This window comes from Crocodylus siamensis, chromosome 2 (genome assembly GCF_052110815.1).
Source record: "Crocodylus siamensis isolate JL-2025a chromosome 2, ASM5211081v1, whole genome shotgun sequence".
NCBI lineage: Eukaryota > Metazoa > Chordata > Crocodylia > Crocodylidae > Crocodylus > Crocodylus siamensis.
The window spans coordinates 19,471,922-19,495,077 of record NC_143396.1 but is presented as its reverse complement, the minus strand read 5'-3'; the positions used below and the strand labels follow the sequence as shown (position 1 = coordinate 19,495,077).

At 50.9% G+C, this 23,156-nt stretch overlaps 1 long non-coding RNA gene across 1 annotated transcript in view; it reads right to left on the bottom strand.

The window, feature by feature from the left end:
• The window catches only part of LOC149870031 (uncharacterized), a 71,203-nt gene that overhangs the window by 45,501 nt on the left and 2,546 nt on the right, over positions 1 to 23,156 (bottom strand). The window lies entirely within an intron of this gene.

Below are 23,156 nucleotides of genomic sequence, written 5' to 3'. Positions count from 1 at the left end.
AGGGAAGACGAATCTGTAACATCTTGTTGTGTGCCCTAAAAGAACACACTCACAATAATGTGCTGCTGTTCCTGATGTGTAAAGATAAAATTGAAAAGAAAACCCCATCTGCATCTTATATTTGCTTCTCTGAGAGGTGCTATAATTTCACTTTGTTCCTTCATGTTGCCTATGATAAATCTTGAAACACTTGTATTTTATTATTCTTCCAGAGTAGGATCAGAAATTTCTCTGCCTACAAGGACAGTTGCTTTTATTTTTACCTGCAGAAAAGAATGGAATACCAGCTGTAAACATTTTGCTAGATCTCCCTTCTCCACACGTTCTGGGAATCCTCTTATTCTTATATTATTTCTTCTCTTGTGATTTTCTATAATCTTATTTTTCTCTGCCAGATCCTTTTCTTTTGTTTTTTTTTAATCATCTTAAAGTTGATTTGAAGATTTAGTACTGATTGTAGGTTTTCCTCCTTTATCTCCACGTCCCCCAGTTCCCACTTTTGTTTTATCAAACTTAAACTCCACAGAGTATTTTAAAATTCTGATTTCTGAGACTGACTCACTAAAGTCCTCCCTGGTCAAAGGGACTGTTTTGTCTTTCTACTTCTCTGCTTTGCCTGTTCTGCTTCCTCCAGCAGCAGCCATCTTTGATTTTGCAGACCCTGAAAACTGTTCTGATACAAAGTTTCAGTATGTTTCTTTTGGGGCAATATCTTTTCAAATTGATCCATTACATGGGATGCACATTCTATAAACAGGGGAAATGCCTTTAGAGGCTAAGGAGAGTCAGGGATCAGTGATGTTTGGGGATTGTACTATCCCTCCCATGGAGGCTTGGCTTCACACAGCCATCCATTCCAGTGAACCCAGCCTCCTTTTGTAATGCAAATATTACATTTGCTGTTCCGTCACAAATTACAACTATTTTTATCTGAAAATGACGACTCCATGTTTCTTGCAATAACCCTGATAGTGATAGCCAATAAAATACTACTGAAGAGGCAGGATTGCACTGCAAGTATTACAAAAAATACATGTGTTATTTGTGTGTACAGGATTTGGTGATCTTTTCCTCCCTCTCAAATTCGGTACTTATGAATGATGCCTGGAGAACACTGAGAAACAATTTGACCAAACACAGTGCACATTTCCCCACACTTGTTGGCTCAGCTCTGACTTAGAAAATTCCGTTCTACAGGTTATGAAACAGTTCAGCCTAGCTGTCTTTAATCTTTCTGTTGACACCAGTATTGCCAAACCCACCTGGCTAAAAATCATGAGATAAACTCTTAAAAAAAAAAAAAAAAAAAAAATCAAGAGATTGGCATGTAGATCATGAGATGCTATTTTTTAAGTGTGTGTGTGGAGGGGGAGGGGGAGTTACTTGTGAAGGTATGGGGTGCTGTGGGTGAGTGGGGCAGGGGGAGTTTGGAGCCCGGGGAGTGGGGATCTGGGCATGCCCTGGCAGGATGCATGGTACTGTGGGTCAGAGTGAGAGGCAGCAGCAGGGCTGGGGGGCTGCAGCTTGGGAGTGAGGAGCAGACGCACAGAGACACAGAGAGCTGTTAAGTGGAGGGAAAGGGGCCGGGGGCGCAGATCGAGGCCCCCATGGTGAGGGAGGGGGCAGGAGCAGGGGCTGGGGTGCACAGCCAACGTGCCCCACATCCCCTGCCCTATCAGTGGGTGGCAATGGCATCATGCGACTGAGCTCCCAGAGCAAAGGCAGCAGATCACAGAGCCCCAGGCACGCAGCAGGCAGCCTGCCTCGGCTCTATGGGGGCACATGCCTCCCATGTCTCCTCTGGGGGTGCATGCAGCTGCATGGAGCTGTGCCCCTCCCATCTCTGGACGATCCACCCTGGCCCCGGGGCCCCATTCACCCCAGCCCCTGCTCCTGCCCCACTCCCTCCCTCCCTGACTTAGAAATCCCAAGTCTTGTGGTGTTTTCACAACAATTGGCATTACAGTGACACTGCTAAACAAAAGGTGCCAAATATTCTTGTATTTTTTGTGCAGGGTATATTATTGATCTGCACTGGATTTGAACTGATGGCCTACCAACAAAAGCCTTTCCATATTAATTCACCATAAAATTCAGTTACAGTCACTAAATTCAGATATAATTGCAGCCTTTAGAATTCTTCCCAAAAATGTGCTATGTAAAAGATACAAAGGAGAAGACCATTCTCCAAAGTGGATGAAGTATTTCAAGTTTTCTTACGTGTTCTTTTAATGGAGTACTCAATCAGTAATCATGCTCCCTTACAGATGCAAATGAAATATCAAAAGTAAAACCAAATTTGATACATGGTCTTTGTCAGGAGAGAAATAAACTCTGTAGTTAAGTGTAAGTCACCCAAAAGGCAAAGGAGAAGCAAATATCTGATATTCTGGCCCTTGTTTCTATGAAGGGTGGGTTTTGTTTTAGATAAACTTGAGAAAAATATTTGTGGAGTCTCACACAGCAAAGGTTAAACACAAATGTTCTGGTTAAGAACATAACCACAAAAAGGCTGCTTGTCAGCCTGAGCTGTTATTAACTTTAACATCTTCTCACTTGCATGCTTTGGTTCAACTTGTGTCCCAATATTTCTTGTCTGCTGAGTCCTGAGCACATGCACTGTATCTGCACAAATTAACAAAGAAATAGAAATCTAATACAGCCACTGTATTAAGGGCTGGCAAGTGTGGTGGGGCTGCCTGTGGCAAGTAGTTTCCAAGAAGTGCCATGCATGGTCCACTCCATGGAAAGGTGAGGGTGGGGTTTCAGAAGGCCTTGGCTCCCACTGCCTTGTGGGTGACCCCATGGAGGGGGAAGGCTTGGGGAGCATGCCCCAACAAAAAAAGCATTTGGCAGGGAAGACCATATAGGTCCAGTGGCCCTGTGAGGGGCCACAGAAGATTGGGACTATGTGGGTCCAGAAGCCCAGTGAGGGGCCAGGGAATAGAGGGCAGGGCCAGAGGGGTCCAAGGCCTGGAGTTGTGAGGCCCACCAAGATGCTTGAGACCTATGATGAGGCCCAGCAAGTAGGGTAGGACCAGAAGGGTCCAGCAGCCCAGTGTGGGGCCAGGAATAGAGTGCAGGGCCAGATAGGTCTGAGAGACAAGGGACCAGAGAGAAGCTGACAGTTTGGAGAGGGGCTGGGAGAAAGATTGAGGGCCCTAGTAGTTCAAGTGGTTGAGTGAGACTGAGGGGTATGAGGGCCCACAAAGGGGCTGGAGGAGAGATGGAGGGGTCTGGCAACTGAAGTGGAGCTGAGAGGCTGAGGGGCTGGAAGGCCCAGTGAGGGGCTGTGTCAGCAATTGGTTGAAGTCTGAATAGAACACAGAGCCAGAAGGGTCTGAAGGACAAGGGACCAGAATGGAGCTGACAGTCTGGAGAGGGGCTGAGAGAAAGACTGAGGGGCCTAATAGCCTAAGAAGTGGTTGGGAGAGACTGAGGGGTCTGAGGGCCTAGAGAAGGGCCATAGGAGAGGACTGAGGGTTCTGGCAACCAGTGTGGCGCTGAGAGACTGAGGGATCAGAAGGCCCAGTCAGCGGCTGTGTCAGTAGTTATTTGCACGTGTATAAAGGATGCCATCTGTGAGGCATGGGACATGATGTAGGGGAGGTACGGAGCCATGCAATTAGCCCACAAGTCCATGACCATAATCTGGGTGGTCATTATAGTAAGACCAGGGCAGCCTCCTTATTGATCATATGTCTATCAAGTGTAGCAGATGAGGCAGGAAGGCACTCTATGGGCAGAGTGGGCATAGTTGTGGAGCTACCAGGAGGCATCATAGCCACCCCTGGACCCCCAACCTTGTGACACCTAGTCAGACGCATCTACTTTTTTTTTCCTCAGGAACTGCAACCATGAACTCTCTCCTGGACTTAAGTGGCTATTTCAAATCATTAGCTGTTTATACATGTGCTCCAGGCGGTGGTGGGGATGGGAGGAGCGGGCTCGGAACCAACACGGGGAAGGAGGGAAGAAAGGAAGGAGTGGGACTGGCCTGAGGTGGGGAGTAGGCCCACTCCTCCCCACCCCCAGCTGCTGCTGCGTTGGGCCGTGTCAGGTGAGGCCCACTGCTCCCCCTCACCACTGCAGCAGGCTGGCTTTTCCCCACTTCGGGCCCAGTCCCACTCCTCCCCAACATCAGCTCCAAGCCCACTCCTGCCATCTCTCCCGCCAGGTCAGCCCAGGCCTGCTGCTCCCTCTGCTGTGGTAGCCCAGCTTCTCCCCACCCTCAGGTTCGGTCCTCCCCCCTCTCCCCCCAATCAGGCCTGGGCCCACTCCTCCCCTCCCCCCACCGCCATGGCGTGCTGTTTTTCCCCCCACTGCTGTCACATTGTCCTACGCTGGGCCCCGCAGACAGCAATGACAGAAATGGGGAGGAGCGGGCTGAGGCCAGCGCTGTTGGCCTTGCCCCACCCCCCTGGCATCCTGACCCCACTTCCCCCTGTGCCACCACTGCCATCACCTGCAAGGAGTAAGAGAGGGGGCGAGGCCAGCTCCAGTGGCCTCACCCCCCACTGTTCCATCGTCACCTGTTCTGTCCGCTTCATTGCCACAGCCTCCAGGGAGCAGGGCTACCTTATCATCATCTGTCCCTCAGACCCATCTGGCCCTACACTCTATTCCTGGCCCTTCTCCAGCTGTGCTAGTCTCACCACCCCACCACCCCGTCCCCACCATCATGGCAGTGCTTCACCGCCGCCAGCTCCTGCTGGAATGCTTGTTCATACTCTGATGGACTGTTTGTCAGCCAATCAGAGCATGAATAAAGCGTTACAGGCAGAAAGACAGACAGAGAGACTTAAGCTTTTATAATATTAGAATACTTTGACATGTTATTTTTATAAAGCTTTTAACAGTATACTGTCATTACTAAATTGTCTGCCCCCACCCCAAATTTTGCACTATACTGAAACATTAAATTGATAACAATTTAAAAAAATCCTCATAATTTTGTACAATCCTACAAATTTAAATCAATACAATCTAAATAAATACTTAAAAAAAAAACATTGATTTTTAGCCTTTGGAAGTGAAATTGAACTCCTCCAATCAAGTTCCAACAGCAACTCCAAATTCAACCACAGAGAGAGGACTGCACTGCTTTATTTAACCTCCAACCTGCATAACAGGCCATCCAGACCAGGCCCTCCCAGGGACTTGAGCAATTAGTCCCTAATTACAGATTACCTACAGAAACCCTGCCTGAAGTGCAGATCAACAGATTCTATTACCAACCACTTACTGGAGTTCAAGTCTTTGCTCTCCTGGATTTGGAGCAGGGACTCAAAGCTGTATTTCAGGTACAGCCCCTAAACACAAGGCTACTGAGTAGTTTGGGGTGCATTTCTTCCATTCATGCCTGATAGAACTGTTTATTTTGTATAAATCCGTATTTATTGGATCAAGAAGCACTATCTTAATGCCTTGGAAAAGTCTGCAAACTGTGCTGAGGCATGGTTAGGACCATTTAAAATGATATACGCTGCTTACCTGCTGGGTTTGGGCATGTGCAGAACAGGAGCAAGTGGGCAGGGATTATTTACTCAGCAGCAGTTCCAGGCTCTGCAGGGAGACAGCATGGTGCCTAGGGGTTAAGTGGCAGCTGACTTCTGCTTTTGACATGTCAGTGCCCAAAGAGGCAGATGCAGGGGCAGATCCAGAGCTGGTGCAGTGTATGGCTGTGCCCGTTTTGGATTGTACTGCATCCTGGGAACCTCTGGGGACATTTTAAAACCATAAAGCATGTGAAAATCCACCCTCCCTTCCCCTTCCTGCTCAAGGGCATGCTCTCACTCCATCCTTTCCTTCTTCCCTCCCCTACTTGACTTCCCTGCTATCCCGGGGGTGGGGAAGCACCACAACTGTTCCTGCCGTTACCTGGGGCTGAGCTCAGCAGCAGAGATGGACGGGGGTTCCCCTTTCCTGTGCCTGCTCTGGGCAGAGTGGGAGGAAACTATTTTCCCACTATGACATTGTTGCTTCCCGGAGAGGAGCTGGGTGTGGAGCACAGTGGAGGCACCAGGGCCGGTGAGGGACACATACCTCGCTCCCCGAGGTGAGGTGACGCAAGGCGGGGGCTGGAGCCGGGGTCTGGCGCGGGCTCTGGCTGCAACCTGCAGCAGCGGCAGCTGCCTTGCCCGGAAGCTGTGTACACTGGCTGGGTCCGGGGCCCTCCCACTGATGAGCGTGGCAGTGGATCCCATTGTCCCAGGGGGAATGGGCTGGGCTCGGCGCCATATGGAGCACAGCACCCCTTTGGGCTCCAGGCCCCTGGCCCTGTTCCACACATTGTCCATGCCCCCTGGGGTCCCTGGCCCAGGAAAGGCTCCTCTCCATCCATCCCAGTCTCCTGGAGTCCCTGACCCCAGACAAGGCTGATCACCCTCCACTACAGCCCCAGGTTCCCTGACCCTTATAGGGCTCTATGCAGGGTGCCCCTCAGGCACCTATGGTTTCTGAAGAAATGTGCACCAAAAGGGGAAGCCGGGACGGAAGCAGCATGCTCATGGACTGCTACACCTTAGAGGGAACAGGGCTGATGTGTATGTTAATAAGAGTTGGTAAAAGGTTTCTGACCTGTTATCTGAAACTATGTTTGTAAAATTGTCCCACATATTTGAATGATCTGCCAAAAACTTTTTGTTTGGTTTATAAACAAAGCCTTACATCTGTCTCCTCAACTGAAGAAACCTTTGTAACTAATATGGAATTTGTGAAACATTAGTTTTCATTACTTTTGTTGTTATTATCAGGAACCTTAGACAGTTTTCATTGTGTGTCTGTGCTTCAGTTTGTCACTATAAAATGCAGTAAGAATTCTTACCTGTTTCTGTAATGTGCTTTTGGATTTACAACTGACAAGTACCGTGTAAATGCCAAAAATCTAGATTATTTGACCTTCCCTACTTTTTGAAATCCCATTCTTTGTCTTCTATTGACATGAGACTTATGAAAAATCAATAATGCTTAAAACATACCTTCCTTGTCATAAGAAAATAGGATGGGAAGGGGCCTCCCAAGTCACTAGGTCTAACACTCTGCACTCCTAGGCACCTATTTGTCCTAAAGGTGCATAGGAACATTCAAGTGGCATATCCGGCACATTGCAACCACAAAGCATCCTCCTAAAGAGAATCTTACAACATGCTGTAGCTAAAGAGCAGAAGGAACAAGTATGTCACCAGTGCCTTGGTCATTGTCATAGGAAAGCTTAATCAACCATTTGGGTATTTTTATTTCCATAAAAGAGGGACCTTTCAACTTCTACTTCTTTCAAGTTTACAAGAAGCACATAATTCTGAATGTATCTGGGAGCTGCCTACTGGAACAAGCTGTGCGTTTGAGGTCATCATCTGTCAAATTTACAGTTATTGTTTTATTTTGAGACACTTCTTGGATAGTTCACAGGAAATAAATGTCAGCAGAAAGATCGTTTCACTTTCTAAATGCATTGTGCTAGCTAATGGTCATCTGCAGAGCTTTAGACGGTGAGATAAAATGTCCTGTTGTGGCAAAATGTTTTATCTATGAGCAACAGAGTATAAACTTGTTAAACCACAGAATGCTAGCAACATCCACTGTATGAATATGACTCAGCCAGCCTTCTGAGGCCCCATCTACACATTACATTTAAGGCATGATTAACTAGTTAATTATGCCCTAAGTGGTCATCCTAAAAGTGCAATCAATTAATGGTGTGATAAAAGGAGGAATAAGTTACAACGTTATTCCATGGGCATAGGTTGTAGCTATGTTGGTTTAAGGACGTAGGCAGAAAAGTTCTTTGGGAAAAACTGGTATCTTTTATTAGACCAACTCAAATAGTTGGAAAAATTCTTCTTTGCCAGCTTTTTGGTACTAATACTCTTCGTCAGGCTGAGGAAGCATCAGCAGTTGGTCTGTGCTCTTCCTGGATGGATGGAAGAGCACAGACCAACTGCAGATACTTCCTCAGCCTGACGAAGGGTATTTGTACACAAAAGCTGGCAAAGAAGACTGTCAAGTACTGACAAAGTCAAAACTGTAGGACTTTTCAGGGCAGGAGCTATCTATCCACTATATTCTCATACAGTGCCTAGCATAATGGCTCTCAATCTTAGTCCCAAGCGCTATTGTAACAAAAATATAAAATAAATGAAGGCAGCACAAGTATTAGTTTAAAGAGACAGAGAAATTGGCAGTTCCTAAATTTAATTCCCATACTCAATTAATGTGCCTCCCTCAAATTGCTTTCCATCAATTACCATATCTCAGTGGGCATGTCTACATATGCATTAATGTGCTTTAGTTAATGCACATTAAACCTAGTACCTCTGGGCATTTATGCACATACTTTTTCACCCTGAGACATGTTGGAGATCCAGTGCATCAATGTCTAAAAATGCCCTCCACATTGCGAGGTACTAGGAAAATTCACATTAGCCTGGTTTAATGTGCATTAACTGAAGTGAACACTTTTAAAGTGATGCTTAATGTGCATTAGTCTATTTTAATATGCATTAAAAGCACATTTTTTTACATGATGTATTAATGAGCATCAAAATAGGCTAATGCTCATTAAAGTGCACATATAGATGCACAAAGAACCAGAATGAAAACTATATATCTGAGGGTATTATCTTTGGGATTCCTACTGCCATAGAGTGCTAGGGCAGCTCAGTATAGTGGTTAAAGGTCCTAGCACAGGGATGGGCAATTATTTGGGCCCACAGGCCACATAGGGAGTGTGGAAGATTTCTATCCCAGCCTCCTCTCTGTTCTTCTTTTACCAGTTTTTTTTTTTTCTTTGGGCATTGCTTCCTCACCTGTCCGTCAACCTGGCATAGGTGCCTGGGGACAGGTAACAGGGTTGGGGCTTAATCTCTCTATTGTTTTAGCAATGACCTCATGGCTGGGGGTGTTCCTGCACTGAGCTGCCCACCTCACTGCGCCCGTCCACCTACCAAGCTCTGGCTGCCTCCCCAGGGTGCCTCATGCCTGTACTGGGGTCAAATGAGCCCAGCAAGGTGTTCATCTAGCCTCCTCTTAAAGACCTCCAGGCTAGGAGCCAGCACCACTTCTCTTGGAAGTTGGTCCAGATCCTAGCCGCCCTGACCCTGAAGTAGTGCTTCCTGATATCTAGCCTAAATCTACCCTCTGCCAGCTTGTGACCGTTATTCCTAGTCACTCCTGGTAGTGCTTGGGGAACAGGGACTCCCCCAATGCCTGCTGGTCCCCTCTGACTAGTTTGTAACAGGCCACTAGATCCACCCCCTCAGCCTTCTCTTGTGGAGGCTGAATAGGTTCAGGTCCCATAGCCTCTCCTCATAGGGCCTGCCCTGCTGCCTTCTGATCATACGAGTGGCCCTCCTCTAGACCTTCTCCATGTTGTCCACATCCCTCCTGAAGTGTGGCACCCAGAACTGGACGCAGTACTCCAGCTGCGGCCTGACCAGTGCCACAAAGGGGAAGTATCACCTCCTTGCATCTGCCTGAGATGCATCTGTGGATGCTTGACAAGGTGTGGTTGGCCTTCCTGACTGCATGCCCACACTGTCGGCGCATGTTCATCTTGGCATCAATGATGACTCCAAGATCCTTTTCTGCCTCTGTACTGACAATAAGGGAGTTCCCCAGCCTGGTATGGTGCTAGTTGTTCCTCCCCAGGTGTATCACCTTGCACTTGTCAGTGTTGAGTCTCATCCTATTCTCATCCACCCACCCCTGTAACCTGTCTAGGTCCAATTGTCCCCCAGTTTTTTAATGAGAATGGGGTCAGAGACAGTGCTGAAGGTCTTCCAAAAGTCTAGGAAGACTATGTACACTGCTACCCCTGCATCTAAGGATTTGGTGATCTGGTGATCTGGTCGTAGAAGGCCACCAGGTTGGTCTGACAGGACCTGCCTCTAATGAATCCGTGTTGGTTGCCCCTAAGCATAATCTCCCCTGCTGGCCCCTCGTGGACATGTTCCAGAATAATTCTTTCAAAAAGCTTATCCAGGATTAAGGTAAGACTAACTGGCCTATATAGTTTCCCACGTCTTCCTTCCTCCCCTTTTTGAAGATGGGAACCACATTGGCCCTCTTCCAGTCCTCTGGCACCACACCAGAACACCATGAGTGCTCGTAAAGCTGTGCCAGGGGTTCCGCAATGACCTCAGCCAATTCCTTCAGTACTCTAGGGTGGAGATTGTCCGGACCAGCTGATTTCAATACATCTAGTCCCTCCAGAAGTTCCCTAACTAGTTTCTCACTAGGTGTGCCTCCCCTGGGGCTTAAGGGGGGGACCGGGGGGGTGGCTGTTCCAGTCCCTGCTCAGGAAAATGGAGGCAAAGGAGTCGTTAAACAGGTTAGCTTTGTCTTCTGGTGTGACGACCAAATTTCCTAGCATGTCTTGCAGGGGCCCCATGTTACCCGGAACCTTCTTTTTGTCCCTTATGTATTTAAAAAAGGACTTCCTGTTGTCTTTGATCCAGGAAGCTAGTCCCAGTTCCATCTCTGCCTTGGCCTTCTTGACTGCCTGCATCCCCAAGGAACTGCAGTATAATCCTCCCTGGTGATGGCCCTTCCCTTCCATTGGGTGTGCGCCCCCCTTTTAGCTAGGAGACATTCCCAGATGCTTTTGGTGAGCCACGGGGGCTTTTGCGCCCTCCTGCTCCCTTTGATCCGTGTTGGGATTACTTCCCTTTGGGCTTGGAGGATCATCTCTTTAAGGAGCATCCGCTCTTCTTGGACACCCGTCTCCCCTCCCCTCCGGGACCCCAGTGCTTCCCCGACTATTCTCCTTAGCTCATTGAAGTCCGCCCTCCTGAAATCTAGGGCTGCTGCCTTGCTGTAGGTCTTTGCCACCTTGTGCTGGATGGTGAATTCCAGCAGGGGATGATCACTGTCGAAGAGAAGACTTGGAGCCAATCAAATGCTTTCTTGGAACTCTAATGGGACAGCTAGCTTAACCTGGAACAGAGGGACTTAACTTTTGCACCCTACGGCCCTTTCTGTAACATGGTCAGATTTAGGGTAAAATTACATTACAGTAATGCTATCATACTGTCATTTGCCTTCTATTGCATTATATTATATATAGCACCCATTCATTAACTGTAAATAAACATCCCTTCATCATAGAGTGATCATTTCCTAACTGAAGCTTGATATAACGCTATTTGTATTGAAACAGGTCATGCAAAGTTTTTACTCTCTTGTAAGTTCTTTCCTGTTACATCCCATTTTATTTATTTCTAATCAAAATACCTGTTGATAAATATTGCACCATTTGTTAACGTCACGGAGTGGGGCCTGCGAGTGGCCGTGAGCCCACTAGCGCCCCCTGCCATGTCAATTTAGGTGGTCTGGCACCCTCTACTCGCCTGCCATGTCTTTGTTCTTAAGTTCAGTTATGGGAGGCTGCCTACTTCCACCTTGACACCTCGCTGGGATTATCTCTGTTCCACGTGGGGTGCCCCCAACACCCCCAGCCTTATGGGCAAATGCGTGCCTCCAAACCTCCCCGTTAGCACGCCCCAAGCCTCGCAGCTGTTCCTGAATGTTTATTCTGTCCTTGCCCTCCGACGCCCTCTCTGGCGCCCCTTGGGCTCGTCCTGCCCTGGTGCCCCTCAGGCACCCCCGGGCTGGTCACCTGCCTGGCGCCCCGGGGCTTGTCACGCCCCGGCACCCGTCTCCGCACCGCCTGGGCCTATTGCTACTGTCACTCCCTTTACCAGTGCCCCGGGTTGGTCACGTGCCTGTCGCCCTTTTACCGGCGCCTCTGGGCTGCTGCTGCAACCTGCACCCCGCTACCAGCACCTCTGGGCTTGCCTTGCCCCAGGCCTCGCCCCACTGGGCCTGTCTTGCGGCTCTTCCACCTCCCGCCCCGCTCTGGGGCCTTGTGCCGTGCCTCCCGCCCCACTCTGGGGCCTTGTGCCGCGCCTCCCATGGCTGGGGCTACAACCCCACACCTCGAGCACCTTTCTGGCACTCCTCGTGCTGTGCCCACAGTGGCACTACGCACTGTGCCCCTGCTGGGCACCGGGAACCCACAAGCTACTGGGGAGCCCCCGTGAGGCCTCCTCACACCCCTACAGCCTCACCCGGTCCTCCGGTGTAACCATAACACAAACTGAGCCCAAACAGCTGTAACAAAACCAACAAAGAGCCTTCCCGCTCGTAATGCAAACTCCCAGCCCCCAGCAGGTCTTCCACCGTACCTCTCTTCAGGGCTCTCTCCTCCCTAGCATCATTGCAGCTGGTCAGCAAGGTAAGGCTGCCACCACCAACTCAGGCCACTCAGCTCCCCTGCCCCTGCCCGAAGGGAACTGCTACTCTGGCTCCGGCCTGGGCAGTTTATAAAGGCCTGGCCTTGCCCCCTTCTGGTCACCTGACCTATCTGGTTGCTGCAGCAACCAGCACCTGAACTGCCACTGGTGATTGGCAGCTCCTTAACCCTATATTAGTCATAGGACATCTCCTTGATCCTGTGACAGTTAAGTTATTAACATAATGAGTGTGTTACTATCTCTACCCTGTGTCTCAGTGCAGGCTGATATGTCAGCTCCTATGAGCAACTATCCCTTTTCACTTATCTGAACCCTTATTTTACAAATTCTCACAAAGACAGCAAAGGCAGAGGTAGGCAGATATTAAAATGATTGTCTAATAGGAGTTGTTCCCAAATTCAATGTTACTGTAAAACTAGACTCCACTATATTTAGAAATATCATGTGCTATTATTATCTATAGCAGTGGTTCCCAATTTGTGGTACAGGTACCATCAGTGGTATGCAGAAAACCTGTCAGTGGTACAAATTAACAGATTTATTATAATTACTTTATATGACAAAAGTTATATTATACTTAAGGTTGAACTGAAAAACTTGCTGGTGGTACTTAAGGCTCTATCATTTTAAACTGGTGCGCAATCTGTCAGAGTTTGAGAACCGCTAATCAAAAAAGCTGTTAGAAAACATTGCTCACCTCTATTCTAAATCATATAGTTAACTGCATTTTTTCCGGCACTTTTATGGGTCTCTGTTTTGATAGCTACAAGCTAATCATTAATGAATTTTGTTTCAAGTTAAGAAGATTGGTTTGGATAAGAAACACTTCTGACCTTGAGTTTAGAAACATTAACTTTTATTAATTCATGAACAACCCTCTAAATAAAATTGATTAAATGAGCTTAATGAAATCATCTTCCTGTTGTTGGACAAATGTGGCAGCTGGTGAGTACTTTACACAAAACCAATGTGCCATAGGATCCTCAAGAGCACTCCAATTAAATGGGTTAAACCTTGCTGAAATTGGAGGTTCAGCTACCACTTAAGAGAGTTCTATGTGATAGTTATAGATGTTTCTACCTAAACCAAAGGATTCAAGTCTGTTCAGAAATGTGAGTGACCTGGATAGGCGTATAAAGTGTTGTTTTGGGGGCAGGGATATCCATGGAGCAGAGAGAGCTCAAGTGAAGGAGAGACTGAGCTCAGGAACAGGTAGAGAAGGAAGCTTCAGCACTAAACCAACACTGATGTGTGACTCTGGAAGAAGCAAGAAGTGGGCTTTTGAACAACGGTGCAAGGTGAACAGCTTTCAGTCTGTGAGCTGGGAAAGTGTCCTTTCTTGTATAAAATAATTCCTTCTGTGTTCAAGAAAGCAGGATTATCTACACTGTTACAAACCGAATTGTTTCAAAGATACCTGGATCCAGCACCAATTTCTTTTTTTATCTGAAATGAGCCCAAAGTTTGGCTAGCACTTCAGGTCAAAGGTGTAACACTAGTGACAGAGTTGGGACCAAGGAGAAAAATTGTGAGCTGGTATTCCAGCTGAAACAAGATGACATGTTTATAAAAATTAAAAATGTCCAGAAGGAAGTGAAGGTAAGACTTTAAACAGACAGAGACCTTACAAAAGGAGTTAAAGCAAGATCCAAAAACAGAACTGAAGGCTTCATAAAAGGAATTAAAGCTGCATCAGGAGGTGTTCCCCAAAAAGTCTAAGGGTGCATCCAGACGAGTATGCACGTGCATCTTGCAGTGTCTCAAACCCCTTTGTAAGGCTGCAAGCCTCACGTGCGGGAACAGTGAAGTTTACTGGTGTATCTGCTAAAATAGGAAAACAAAACACCTGTTCCTCATACTGTAAAAGTCCTGGAATTGCCTGTCTGTAAATATAGTGAAATGGGGCGAGGGTCAAGGAGAACAGAAGCAGGGTGTTCAGAGGAGGATGAGTGAAACGCTTATCTTGCTGGAACCATTTGATCCCTGCAGACTTCCTGCCTATGGCAGTGGGAGCTGGATTCAATGATCTCACAAGGTCCCTTCAAGCCCCTAATGTCTACGAAATTTATGAAAAAAGCATTCCCTGGGGCAAAATTCAACTCCCGGATATCCAGGAATAATAAAAACAAAACAAAACAAAACACATCACAGAATAGCGAGGCAAGGCACAGTCCCAGACCATGCCTGGAGGCAACCTGGAGTTGGTCCTCCAGGAGAGATGCTCTGGTTTATGGCCAGAATATGTCTGTGGTGCTCCTGTTGCCGCTGGCACTGTCAAAGGTAAGTTAGGGATGTGGGGTGGGGGGTTTATGAGTGTGGGTGGGCATGGGTGGGTGTGAGGAGTGGCAGGGGGATATTGAGGGGGGGTTGTCGGTTGTGGCGGGGGTTGTCAGGGGCTATGAGAAGTGGCGGGTGGATGACAGGGGGTTGTGGGGAGTGGAGGCTGGGAGGAAATGTCCCAGTGGGTGGATACGTGGGGGGGCTTGAGTGGGGGCTGCCACATGCTTGCCCCTCAACCCAGCCCCTATGGCACCGGTGATAGCAGGCAGCATGGCTGTGGCTCTGCTGTAGGCACAGTGGACAGCGACCCAGTGCTGTGAGACCTGGGCTCTGTACATGCTGAACAGACCCAGTTTGGCCCGCTAGTGCATACTTTTGGACAGGCTAGGCCAGATCCATTATGTATGGAGCCTGGGTCACACAGCGCCGCACTGCCGCCCGCTGTGCCTGCAGCAGAGCCACAGCCTCGCTTGCCTGCTGCCGCGTGGGTATGGCAGCCAAAGCTGTCCCCAGGGGTGTGCGGGGCTGGGGGTGGCAGGAGTGGTGAGCGGCTGGAGCACAGAGCCAGCAGTGCATGGCGACTGTGACAGAGCTGGTGGTGTGTGGCAGGACCTGATCCAGCCCAGCCAGGCACGGTTCGCTAGCCCGGCTTTGCAGAGTAGTGGGACATGCAGCTCCAGGAGACAGCTCCTGTGCAAATGCATGCTAGCTGTGTGGCCTGGGCTGGATTGGGCCAGCAGGGTACATTTTCCATGAGGCTTAGGTGCACCTGAGCCTCATGGAAAATGCACTACGCCAGTCCAACCTGACCCAATCAGCTGTGCCTCCCGGAGCTGTGTGTCCCACTTCAATACAAAGCTGAACTAGCAAGCCGCACTGGGCTGGGTCCCTCTGCGAGCCTCCTCCATGCAGGCACTGTAAGGCAAGTAGTGCTGCTGCTGGAGGCAGGACCCAGCACAGCATGCAGGGACAGCGTGCCGAGCAGGTTCTACTGCCATGGAACCAGCCTGGCCTGGAGTTGTGAGCGGCCCCAGTGCTGGCAGAGGCCGGCTTTGCTCGGCACACTGTCCCTGCACGCTGCACTGGGTCCTGCTACCTTAGAACCGGCCCAGCCTGGAGGTGCGAGCCGCCCCAGTGCTGACAGGGCCTGGCTTGGCAGAACACATGGTCCCCACAAGTGGCGCTGGTCCCCAGGTGACACCTGTGAGTGGCACCGGTCCCTGATGAGCAGCACAGGCAGTCCTGGCTCTGAGCTGCTCAGGCCACACCATGCCACATGGGGGGTGGGCAGCAGCAGGCTCTGAGCGCCCCACTCCCACTGCTGCTGCAGGGGGTAAGTTGTGGGCCCTGTGCGGGGGGGCTGTGGCCCTCCAGGGTGGGGCTGGAGGGGGGGCAGTCCATGTGCTGTGGGGGAGGGGCTGCACCCTGTAGAGGCCAGGGGACACACCCCTCCTGAGCAACCCCCCTGCAAGGTCCCCACACTGACCCTCACCCCCCCACATCCACCCACCCCCCTCCTGCAAATCCCCCATCATGTGAGAACAAAACCAAAAGCACACATCTAGATATTTAGAATTTATTTTATTATTATGATACAGACACTAGTAGGCTTCCAAATTGTTTTAACATTGTAAATATATCAATAAAAGCAATACTCAAATGATCTCTATTATACATATATGTGTATATAGAGAGAGTGTTTTATTCTATATGTGGAACAACATGGATTTTGGGATATTTAAAAAAAAATGGATTTGGGATGCTGCTGCAGGAGTCTAACTGACACAAGGAGCTAGTGTCCCCAGATACCAGTTGGCCAGGCCCCAGAAGCTCCTGTCTATTTATATCCTTCAAATATCATGGGCTCTAAGGCCCACTTGGCTAACTAATAGCCCCTACTGTGTGGGGCCAATGGGTGAAAGATACAACAGAATTCTTGGTACAAAAAAGGCAAAAAACAGGATAGGAGTGTCGTGTTGGTCAAAGGGTCAAAACATGAAAATAACTGTGCCTGAGGGGGACACCAAGCAGAGCCCCCTGGGCCTCACCCACCGGTCCTTAAAGGAATCCAAGGAGCCGGTGGACGCCTCCCATCGGTGCTCTGCCCAGAAATGTGCACGGACAAGTGAAAAGAAAGCAGCCCCCACAGTCCAGAGCATGGATAGGACCAGCTGGTTCAGCACCAGCACTCTCCCACACAGGGAGAGACATCGCAGGAGCCCTGCCCTTGCCCGGAGCCACTCCACCACCCTTGCCTCCAGCTAGTACTGGTTCTCTGGCAGGGAGGGGTCTGTGGGGGATAGGTAGGCCCCCCCAAGTAGAGCAGTGAGCCCATGCCCCAGTGGATCCCATGGAACGTAGGTGGCAGTGAGCCCACCTGTCACCCATCACCCACCACCAGGCCAAAGCTCTTGACCCAGTTGACTCGGGCAGAGGAGGCCATTGAGTACAATGCCTGACAGGCCTCCACCCACACCAGGTCACTCAAGTCCTGAACCAGGAGAAGTATGTCATCAGCATATGCTGACAGGACCAGCTGCACTGCTGGCTCCCAGAGCATCAACCCTGCCATCTGCTTCCACAGGAGAACAAGGAAGGGCTCCAGGGCCAAGGCGTACAGATGGCCTGGCAGCGGGAAGCCTTGACGCACCCCTCCTGAACAGGATGGGCTCCATCAGGGTCCAGTTGAGCTTCTGCAGAGGCGTACAGCACCTAGAGCCCACACAAAGCGGGGCCCAAAGCCAAAGGCCCGCAACGTGCCTGTGAGATACCTATGATCCACTCTGTCAAACGCCTTCTCCTCATCCAGAGATAGGAGGGCGAAAGATAGGCCCTCCTGGTGCGCTAGCTCCAGGAGGTCCCGAACCAGGTACAGGTTGTCAAAAATGGAATGTCTGGGCACAGTGTAATCCATCCTGTGGGATGGATTACATCTATCAGCACGGACTGCGGGCACAGCGATATGGCCTTTGCAGAGGAGGGACATGGGATGCTAATTCCTTAGGTCACAGGGATCTTCCTTCTTCAGCAGTAGGGTCAGTACAGCCCTCCAGCACAACAGGGGGACCTCTCCATTTCCCTCAGATTCGGCCCAGACTGCAGCAAGGTCCAAGCTGAGGAAATCCCAGAAAGCCTGGTAGAACTCAAAGGTCAGGCCGTCAACGCCCAGAGCCTTGTTGCCAGGCAGCAGGCAGAGTGTGGCTGAAAACTCAGCCAGAGCGAGAGGACCTTCCAGCTGGTTCCGGTCACCCACGCTGACCTGTGGGAGTCCCTCCCACAGGGTCTGACAGGCTTCGGAATCAGTCGGATCCAGGGAGGAGAGCTCTTCGTAGAAGGCCCGTGTGTGTTGGTGCACCTTGCCTGGATCCATGAGGGGGGTACCGTCACCCATCAGAAGGTAGGTGATGTACTTTTTGGCCCCCTGCCTCCTCTCCAGGGTGCAGGAGAAGGGAGAGCTGTGGTGCATCTCCCAAAGGAGCTGGATGAGTGAGAGGACAAATGCACTGCGGGCACATGAATCTCTTCCAGCCTCCCCCGACACTCTGCAGAGGGACGGGTTTGTTGGGTCAGTGGCCAGGCACTCTTCAGCTCTAGCACTTCCTGCTTGAGCTGCTCCCGGACCGCCTCCCTCTGCTGGGTGTGCCGCCTAGCGTAGCTGTGACAAAAAAGCTGGATGCGTAACTTCCCCACATCCCACCATCTCTGAGCTGAGGGGAAAGCTGCCACCAGGCCAGCCAGAACTCCCGGAAAGCCTCTCTGAAGCCTATGTCCTCCAGCAGGCTGGCATTGAAATGCCGGTAGGCTGACCCCGCATGCCCAGGCTCCAGTGTGGCCTGGGCCCAGACAAGGTGGTGATCGCTGAAAGGGGTTGGCTGGATGCCAGAGGAGTGGGCCCAGGCAAAGTGATATAAACTCGGTCTAACCAGAAGTGGCATGCCTGCTCCTTCCCCACTCTCACATAAGTGAAGGCAGGGGGCTCAGTGGGGTGAGACATCCACCAGGATCTCTCCGAGGACGCCCACAGCAGCCTGGTTCCACTCCTTGCCTGACCGGTCTTGCGCATCTAGGGTGACTTTAAAGTCACTGCCAAAGACCAGAAACTCACAAGGGTTGAGGATGCCGATGCATGTGGCCACCTGGCAGACAAAATACACCAACACCGGGTCCTTTGCAGGGGCATACGCATTCAGAAGGTTCAGGACCAGCCCTTGTACCTGGACCTGGAGGTGTAGCAGGCAGCCCGGCACCACCTCAACATCCTGGAAAACCTCCAGCTCTAGGCCCAGGGAGAATAGGGTGCCCACCCCAGATGAGGTGGTTGAGAGGTGACTAAAAAAGACTCTACCTCCCCACTCCAGCTGCCAATTTGGTTCATCAGCTGTAGTCGTCAGGCTCTCCTGCAAGAGTACCATGGAGTAACCCCCCTCCTGAAGGAAGGAGAACACCCGGCTCCTCCTGAGACCCTTCCTGCAGCTGTGGATGTTGAGGGTCACAATCTTAAATGACCTCATGGCTAGGGCAAGTGGAGTAGATGGTTTAGCAGGGGCCTCACGCATCTTAACATCCGGTGTGGGGCCCGCCGGTTGACATAGTGCCCTCCCATATGCATAGAGGGCATCTATAAAACTGCAGGCCAGCCTATAGATCCAGACATTGCAGCTTTTGAGCCTCCTGCCTTCCCTCGCCAGCGCCCTCGCAGTGGCAAGCACGCTGTCAAAATCTCCCCAGCAATCCAAAGCTAGCTGCATCTTGCTGGCAGACTGGTGGGTATAGTCATGGTCAACAAACGCAAGTAGCTCATCCCTGGGGACCACTGGGACCAAGAGGTCTGTAGGCTCCATGGAGCCTCCTGGTTCTCAGGTGCCTTCCTTCTGGTCCTGAAGCTCAGAGGGCTCTTCCAGCACCATCGGAACCCTCCGGTCCACTAAGACCCCGAACTCTGGTTGGGACTGGGAGAGCTCTGTACCCCCTGGAACAGGGGTTGGGGTAAGGGTGGGGGTGGGGCTCCTTCACAAAATGATGGGGTAGAGCTGAAGCCCTGCACAGTCTGTGCAGGGTCCCCGATGAGATCAGCTTATTGATTAGGGGACCCCCACCGTGATCCCCTCTAGTGAAGGACTATGGGGCAGGCTGGAGGTGAGGTCTTCCTGGGAAGGGGAGGGAAGAGACCCACTGGGCACCAGGGTGGCTCTGGCATCTGCCTCGGGGTCCCGGGAAAGGGTACCTCCTCCCTCAGAACTCACTGGGGTGAGCCCCTGGGGCTTCTGAATCCCCTAGATCAGAGGGAGGAGGCTTTGCCACCAGGCCTTCCTTTGTGCAGGCCTCAGCCTTGACACCTGTGGTTTCAGGGGGTAGGCCTTGGCCAACAGAATGAAGGGCTTCCCCCATGGGCTCCTGTTCGGGACTATCTAGCAGCCCCGAAACCTCCTCTGTGGCGATCACCTGTTTGATCTTTCTCGGGGGTGGGGTTTCAGGCACAGCTGGGGAGGCCCCTGGAGGCTGGGTCACTCTTCCCCTCTGGCCCTGTGTGCTGGTCTTGGAAAGGGGAGATGAGTCCTTCAAGTCAGAGGGCTCCAGCTGTGCCCAGGCTTCCTCTTGCCTTTATGCCTGGAGGGAACCTGCATCCATTCAGCCATGGGGTAGTCCTTAAGTGGACAGGGTCCAGCAAGAGAAGGTGAGGGTTGATGTGGGGAGGCAGCCATGATGGGGGCATGACTAGGGGTAGGGAGACCCTGCTCCCTCTCTCCCCCCGGTTGCTGGTGCCCTCCCTGGGACTCCACTAGATTTGGTTGGGGGGCGAAGTCCCTTGAGCTCACAGGTGCCCTGCTTGTAGTTGTGGCTGCGGTGCCAGGGGGGGCCTGAAGAGGGTGGGGCACCAATGGTAGGGGCACCCCTTTTCCCAGTGGGACCCACAGATATCTTTCCTGCTTGGCCCATGGGGCACTCATGATGTGAGTGCCCCAGGTCACGGCAGTGGAAGCACCGCAGGTCCCCCAGTGTATAGAAAGTCTTCATCAGGGCCCCCAGTAAGGAATTACCAGGCACCCCTCAGCCTCCAGCCATGCTCCCACCACCAGCTGGATTACAATCTGGTGATGGCTTCCACCAGGTGCACTCTTTCCAGGGTCTTAGCACCCCAGTAAGAGGGCCACCACCGGGGAGATAACTCTCTCCAGGGTTTGGAGCTGGAGGAGCAGGGCCTAATTGGGGATATAGGGAGGGATGGAGCTGAGGACCACTCTAGTTCCCAGCTCTTCTAGAGGCTCGAGGGGGATGTACTCACCCTCCACCACAAGCCCCCTCCCCACTGCCTTTTGTACAGTGGCCTCTGAGGCACGGAAAAAGACCCCCTTGCCATGAAAGTGGGAGGCTGCCATGATCTTGGGGGCCCCCCTCTACTACCCGAGCCAGGGCCTGCACCCAGGTCTCAAAGTGCAGGTTTTCCCACTTGGACAGTTGGCACTTCACCCCATGCCTGCAGGTGAGTGCCGGAAAGGGGGTCCTGCTGCCCAAGCTGGAAGGGCCAGCGGTAGAGGGTGCAGGCCCCCTGGCTTTGGGTCTTCCTACAGCTGCCTGTGCATAGCTGCGGTTCTCCCCCAGGGGGCCATGTTGGTGGGGTCTGAGCTAGGGCCAGGGACAGGTTGAGTGAGTGTGTTGGCTGGTGTAGTGCAACTGGTCCCCTCAGGCACTGGTGGTTTAGGCTTTGGGGCAGGAGCCTTGCCCTTCCTCCCCCAGCTGCTGAGGAGGCTGAAGAGGAGCCCTTCCCACTCCCCTTACCCTTAGTCCCTGATATGGGAGAGGGGGCTTGGGAACCCCTTTGGGGGAGGCCTGGCCAGGGGTGATCCCCTGGCCCTGCTGGCTCCATACTGGAGTTCCACCTGCCCCTGCAGTGTAGGTTGCAGGCTTCTCCACCCCTGGAGGTTGGTTGGACTCTGCCTCTTGGGTGGAACCCTTAGGGGCTGTGGGAAGCTCTGTGGGGGCATCTACCCCCCCCCCCCAGAAGGTTCCTGCCCTGCCATTGTTTCACATGAGGGCAGGGAAGACAATAAAGAAAAACAAAATATCCCATGGGGCGGGTGAATCTAGTAGGGGCAGGCTGGGAAGCCCATCTGCAAACCTTCTTTCTGGTAAAATGGAACTGATTATAAGCAACCTGAGTGCTAAAGATGAGAAGTTTTTCCCTCCCAACATAGTAGAGATTTAGAAAGCTATGGCCAACCTGAAACGTACTAGTAAAAACGAGCTGCAGCAAAAACTTAAGGAGTTAAAAATCAGGCTACAAGAGGAAATCAAAGGCTCACAGACCACAGGAAAGTGAGTTTCTGACAGCAGTTGCAAGAAGTGTAGTAAGTTAAATTGCAAGAATATTAAATATATCAGTATTAAAAAGTATAAAATGCTGGAGACTAGCCCTTGTCCATAAAAACTGTTGTAAACATGCCTGGTTTTAGCTACTCATAGTATCTAATTACCAGGAGTAACAGGATAGTTTTACAGTATATTCCTACCCTTTTGCATTAAAATCATAGTCAGGCTGAACATACAGCTCTATGTTGAGAAATGGCACTTTCTTAATATTTCTGACTCCTGGAAGTATGTACTGACTTTAGTGACATAAATAAGTTTTTCATAGATTTCATAGACATTAGGGCTGGAAGGGGCCTCGGAAGATCGAGTCCAGCCCCCTGCCCAAAGGGCAGGAAGTCAGCTGGGGTCATAGGATCCCAGCAAGATAAGCATCCAATTTACTCCTGAAGGTGTTCAATATAGGTGCTTGAACCACCTCCAATGGCAGGCTGTTCCAGACCTTGGGAGCTCGGACAGTAAAGAAATTCTTCCTTATGTCCAGCCTGAAACAGTCTTGCAGTAGTTTATGACAGTTTGACCTTGTCATCCCTTGGGGGGCTCTGGTGAACAAACATTCCCCCAGATCCTGGTGGTCACCCCTGATAAACTTACAGGTGGCCATCAGCTCACCCCTGAGCCTGTGCTTTTCCAGACTAAAGAGCCCCATGGCTCTCAGCCTGTTGTTGTAAGGTCTGTTTTCCTGACCTCTGATCATGCACGTGGCTCTTCTCTGGACTCCCTCAAGCTTCTCCACATCCTTTTTGAATTGTGGAGCCCAAAACTGGATGCAGTACTCCAGCTGCGGCCTCACCAAGGCCGAGTACAAGAGGGGAATGATGTCCCGGGATTTGCTTGAGAAGCATCTATAGATGCAAGCCAGCTTTTTGGTTGCTTTACTAGTTGCAGCACTGCATTGCAGGCTCTTGTGTCTTGTGGTCACTGATGACCCCCAAGTCTACTTCTTCCGTAGTGCTAGCCAGCGTAGCACTGCCGAGCCTATAAGGGTGCTACAGGTTTTTCTTCCCAAGGTGGAGAACCTTGCATTTTTCGGTGTTAAACACCATCAGGTTCTCGTCTGCCCATTTGCTGAGCTTGTCCAGGTCAGCCTGGATCACCTGCCTGTCTTCTGGTGTGGATGCTTTGCCCCAAAGTTTGGTGTCATTGGTGAACTTGGCCAGTCCACTTCTGACTCCAATGTCCACATCATCAGTGAAGATGTTGAACAATATGGGTCCAAGGACAGAGCCTTGGGGGATCCCACTGGTCAAAGGGCAC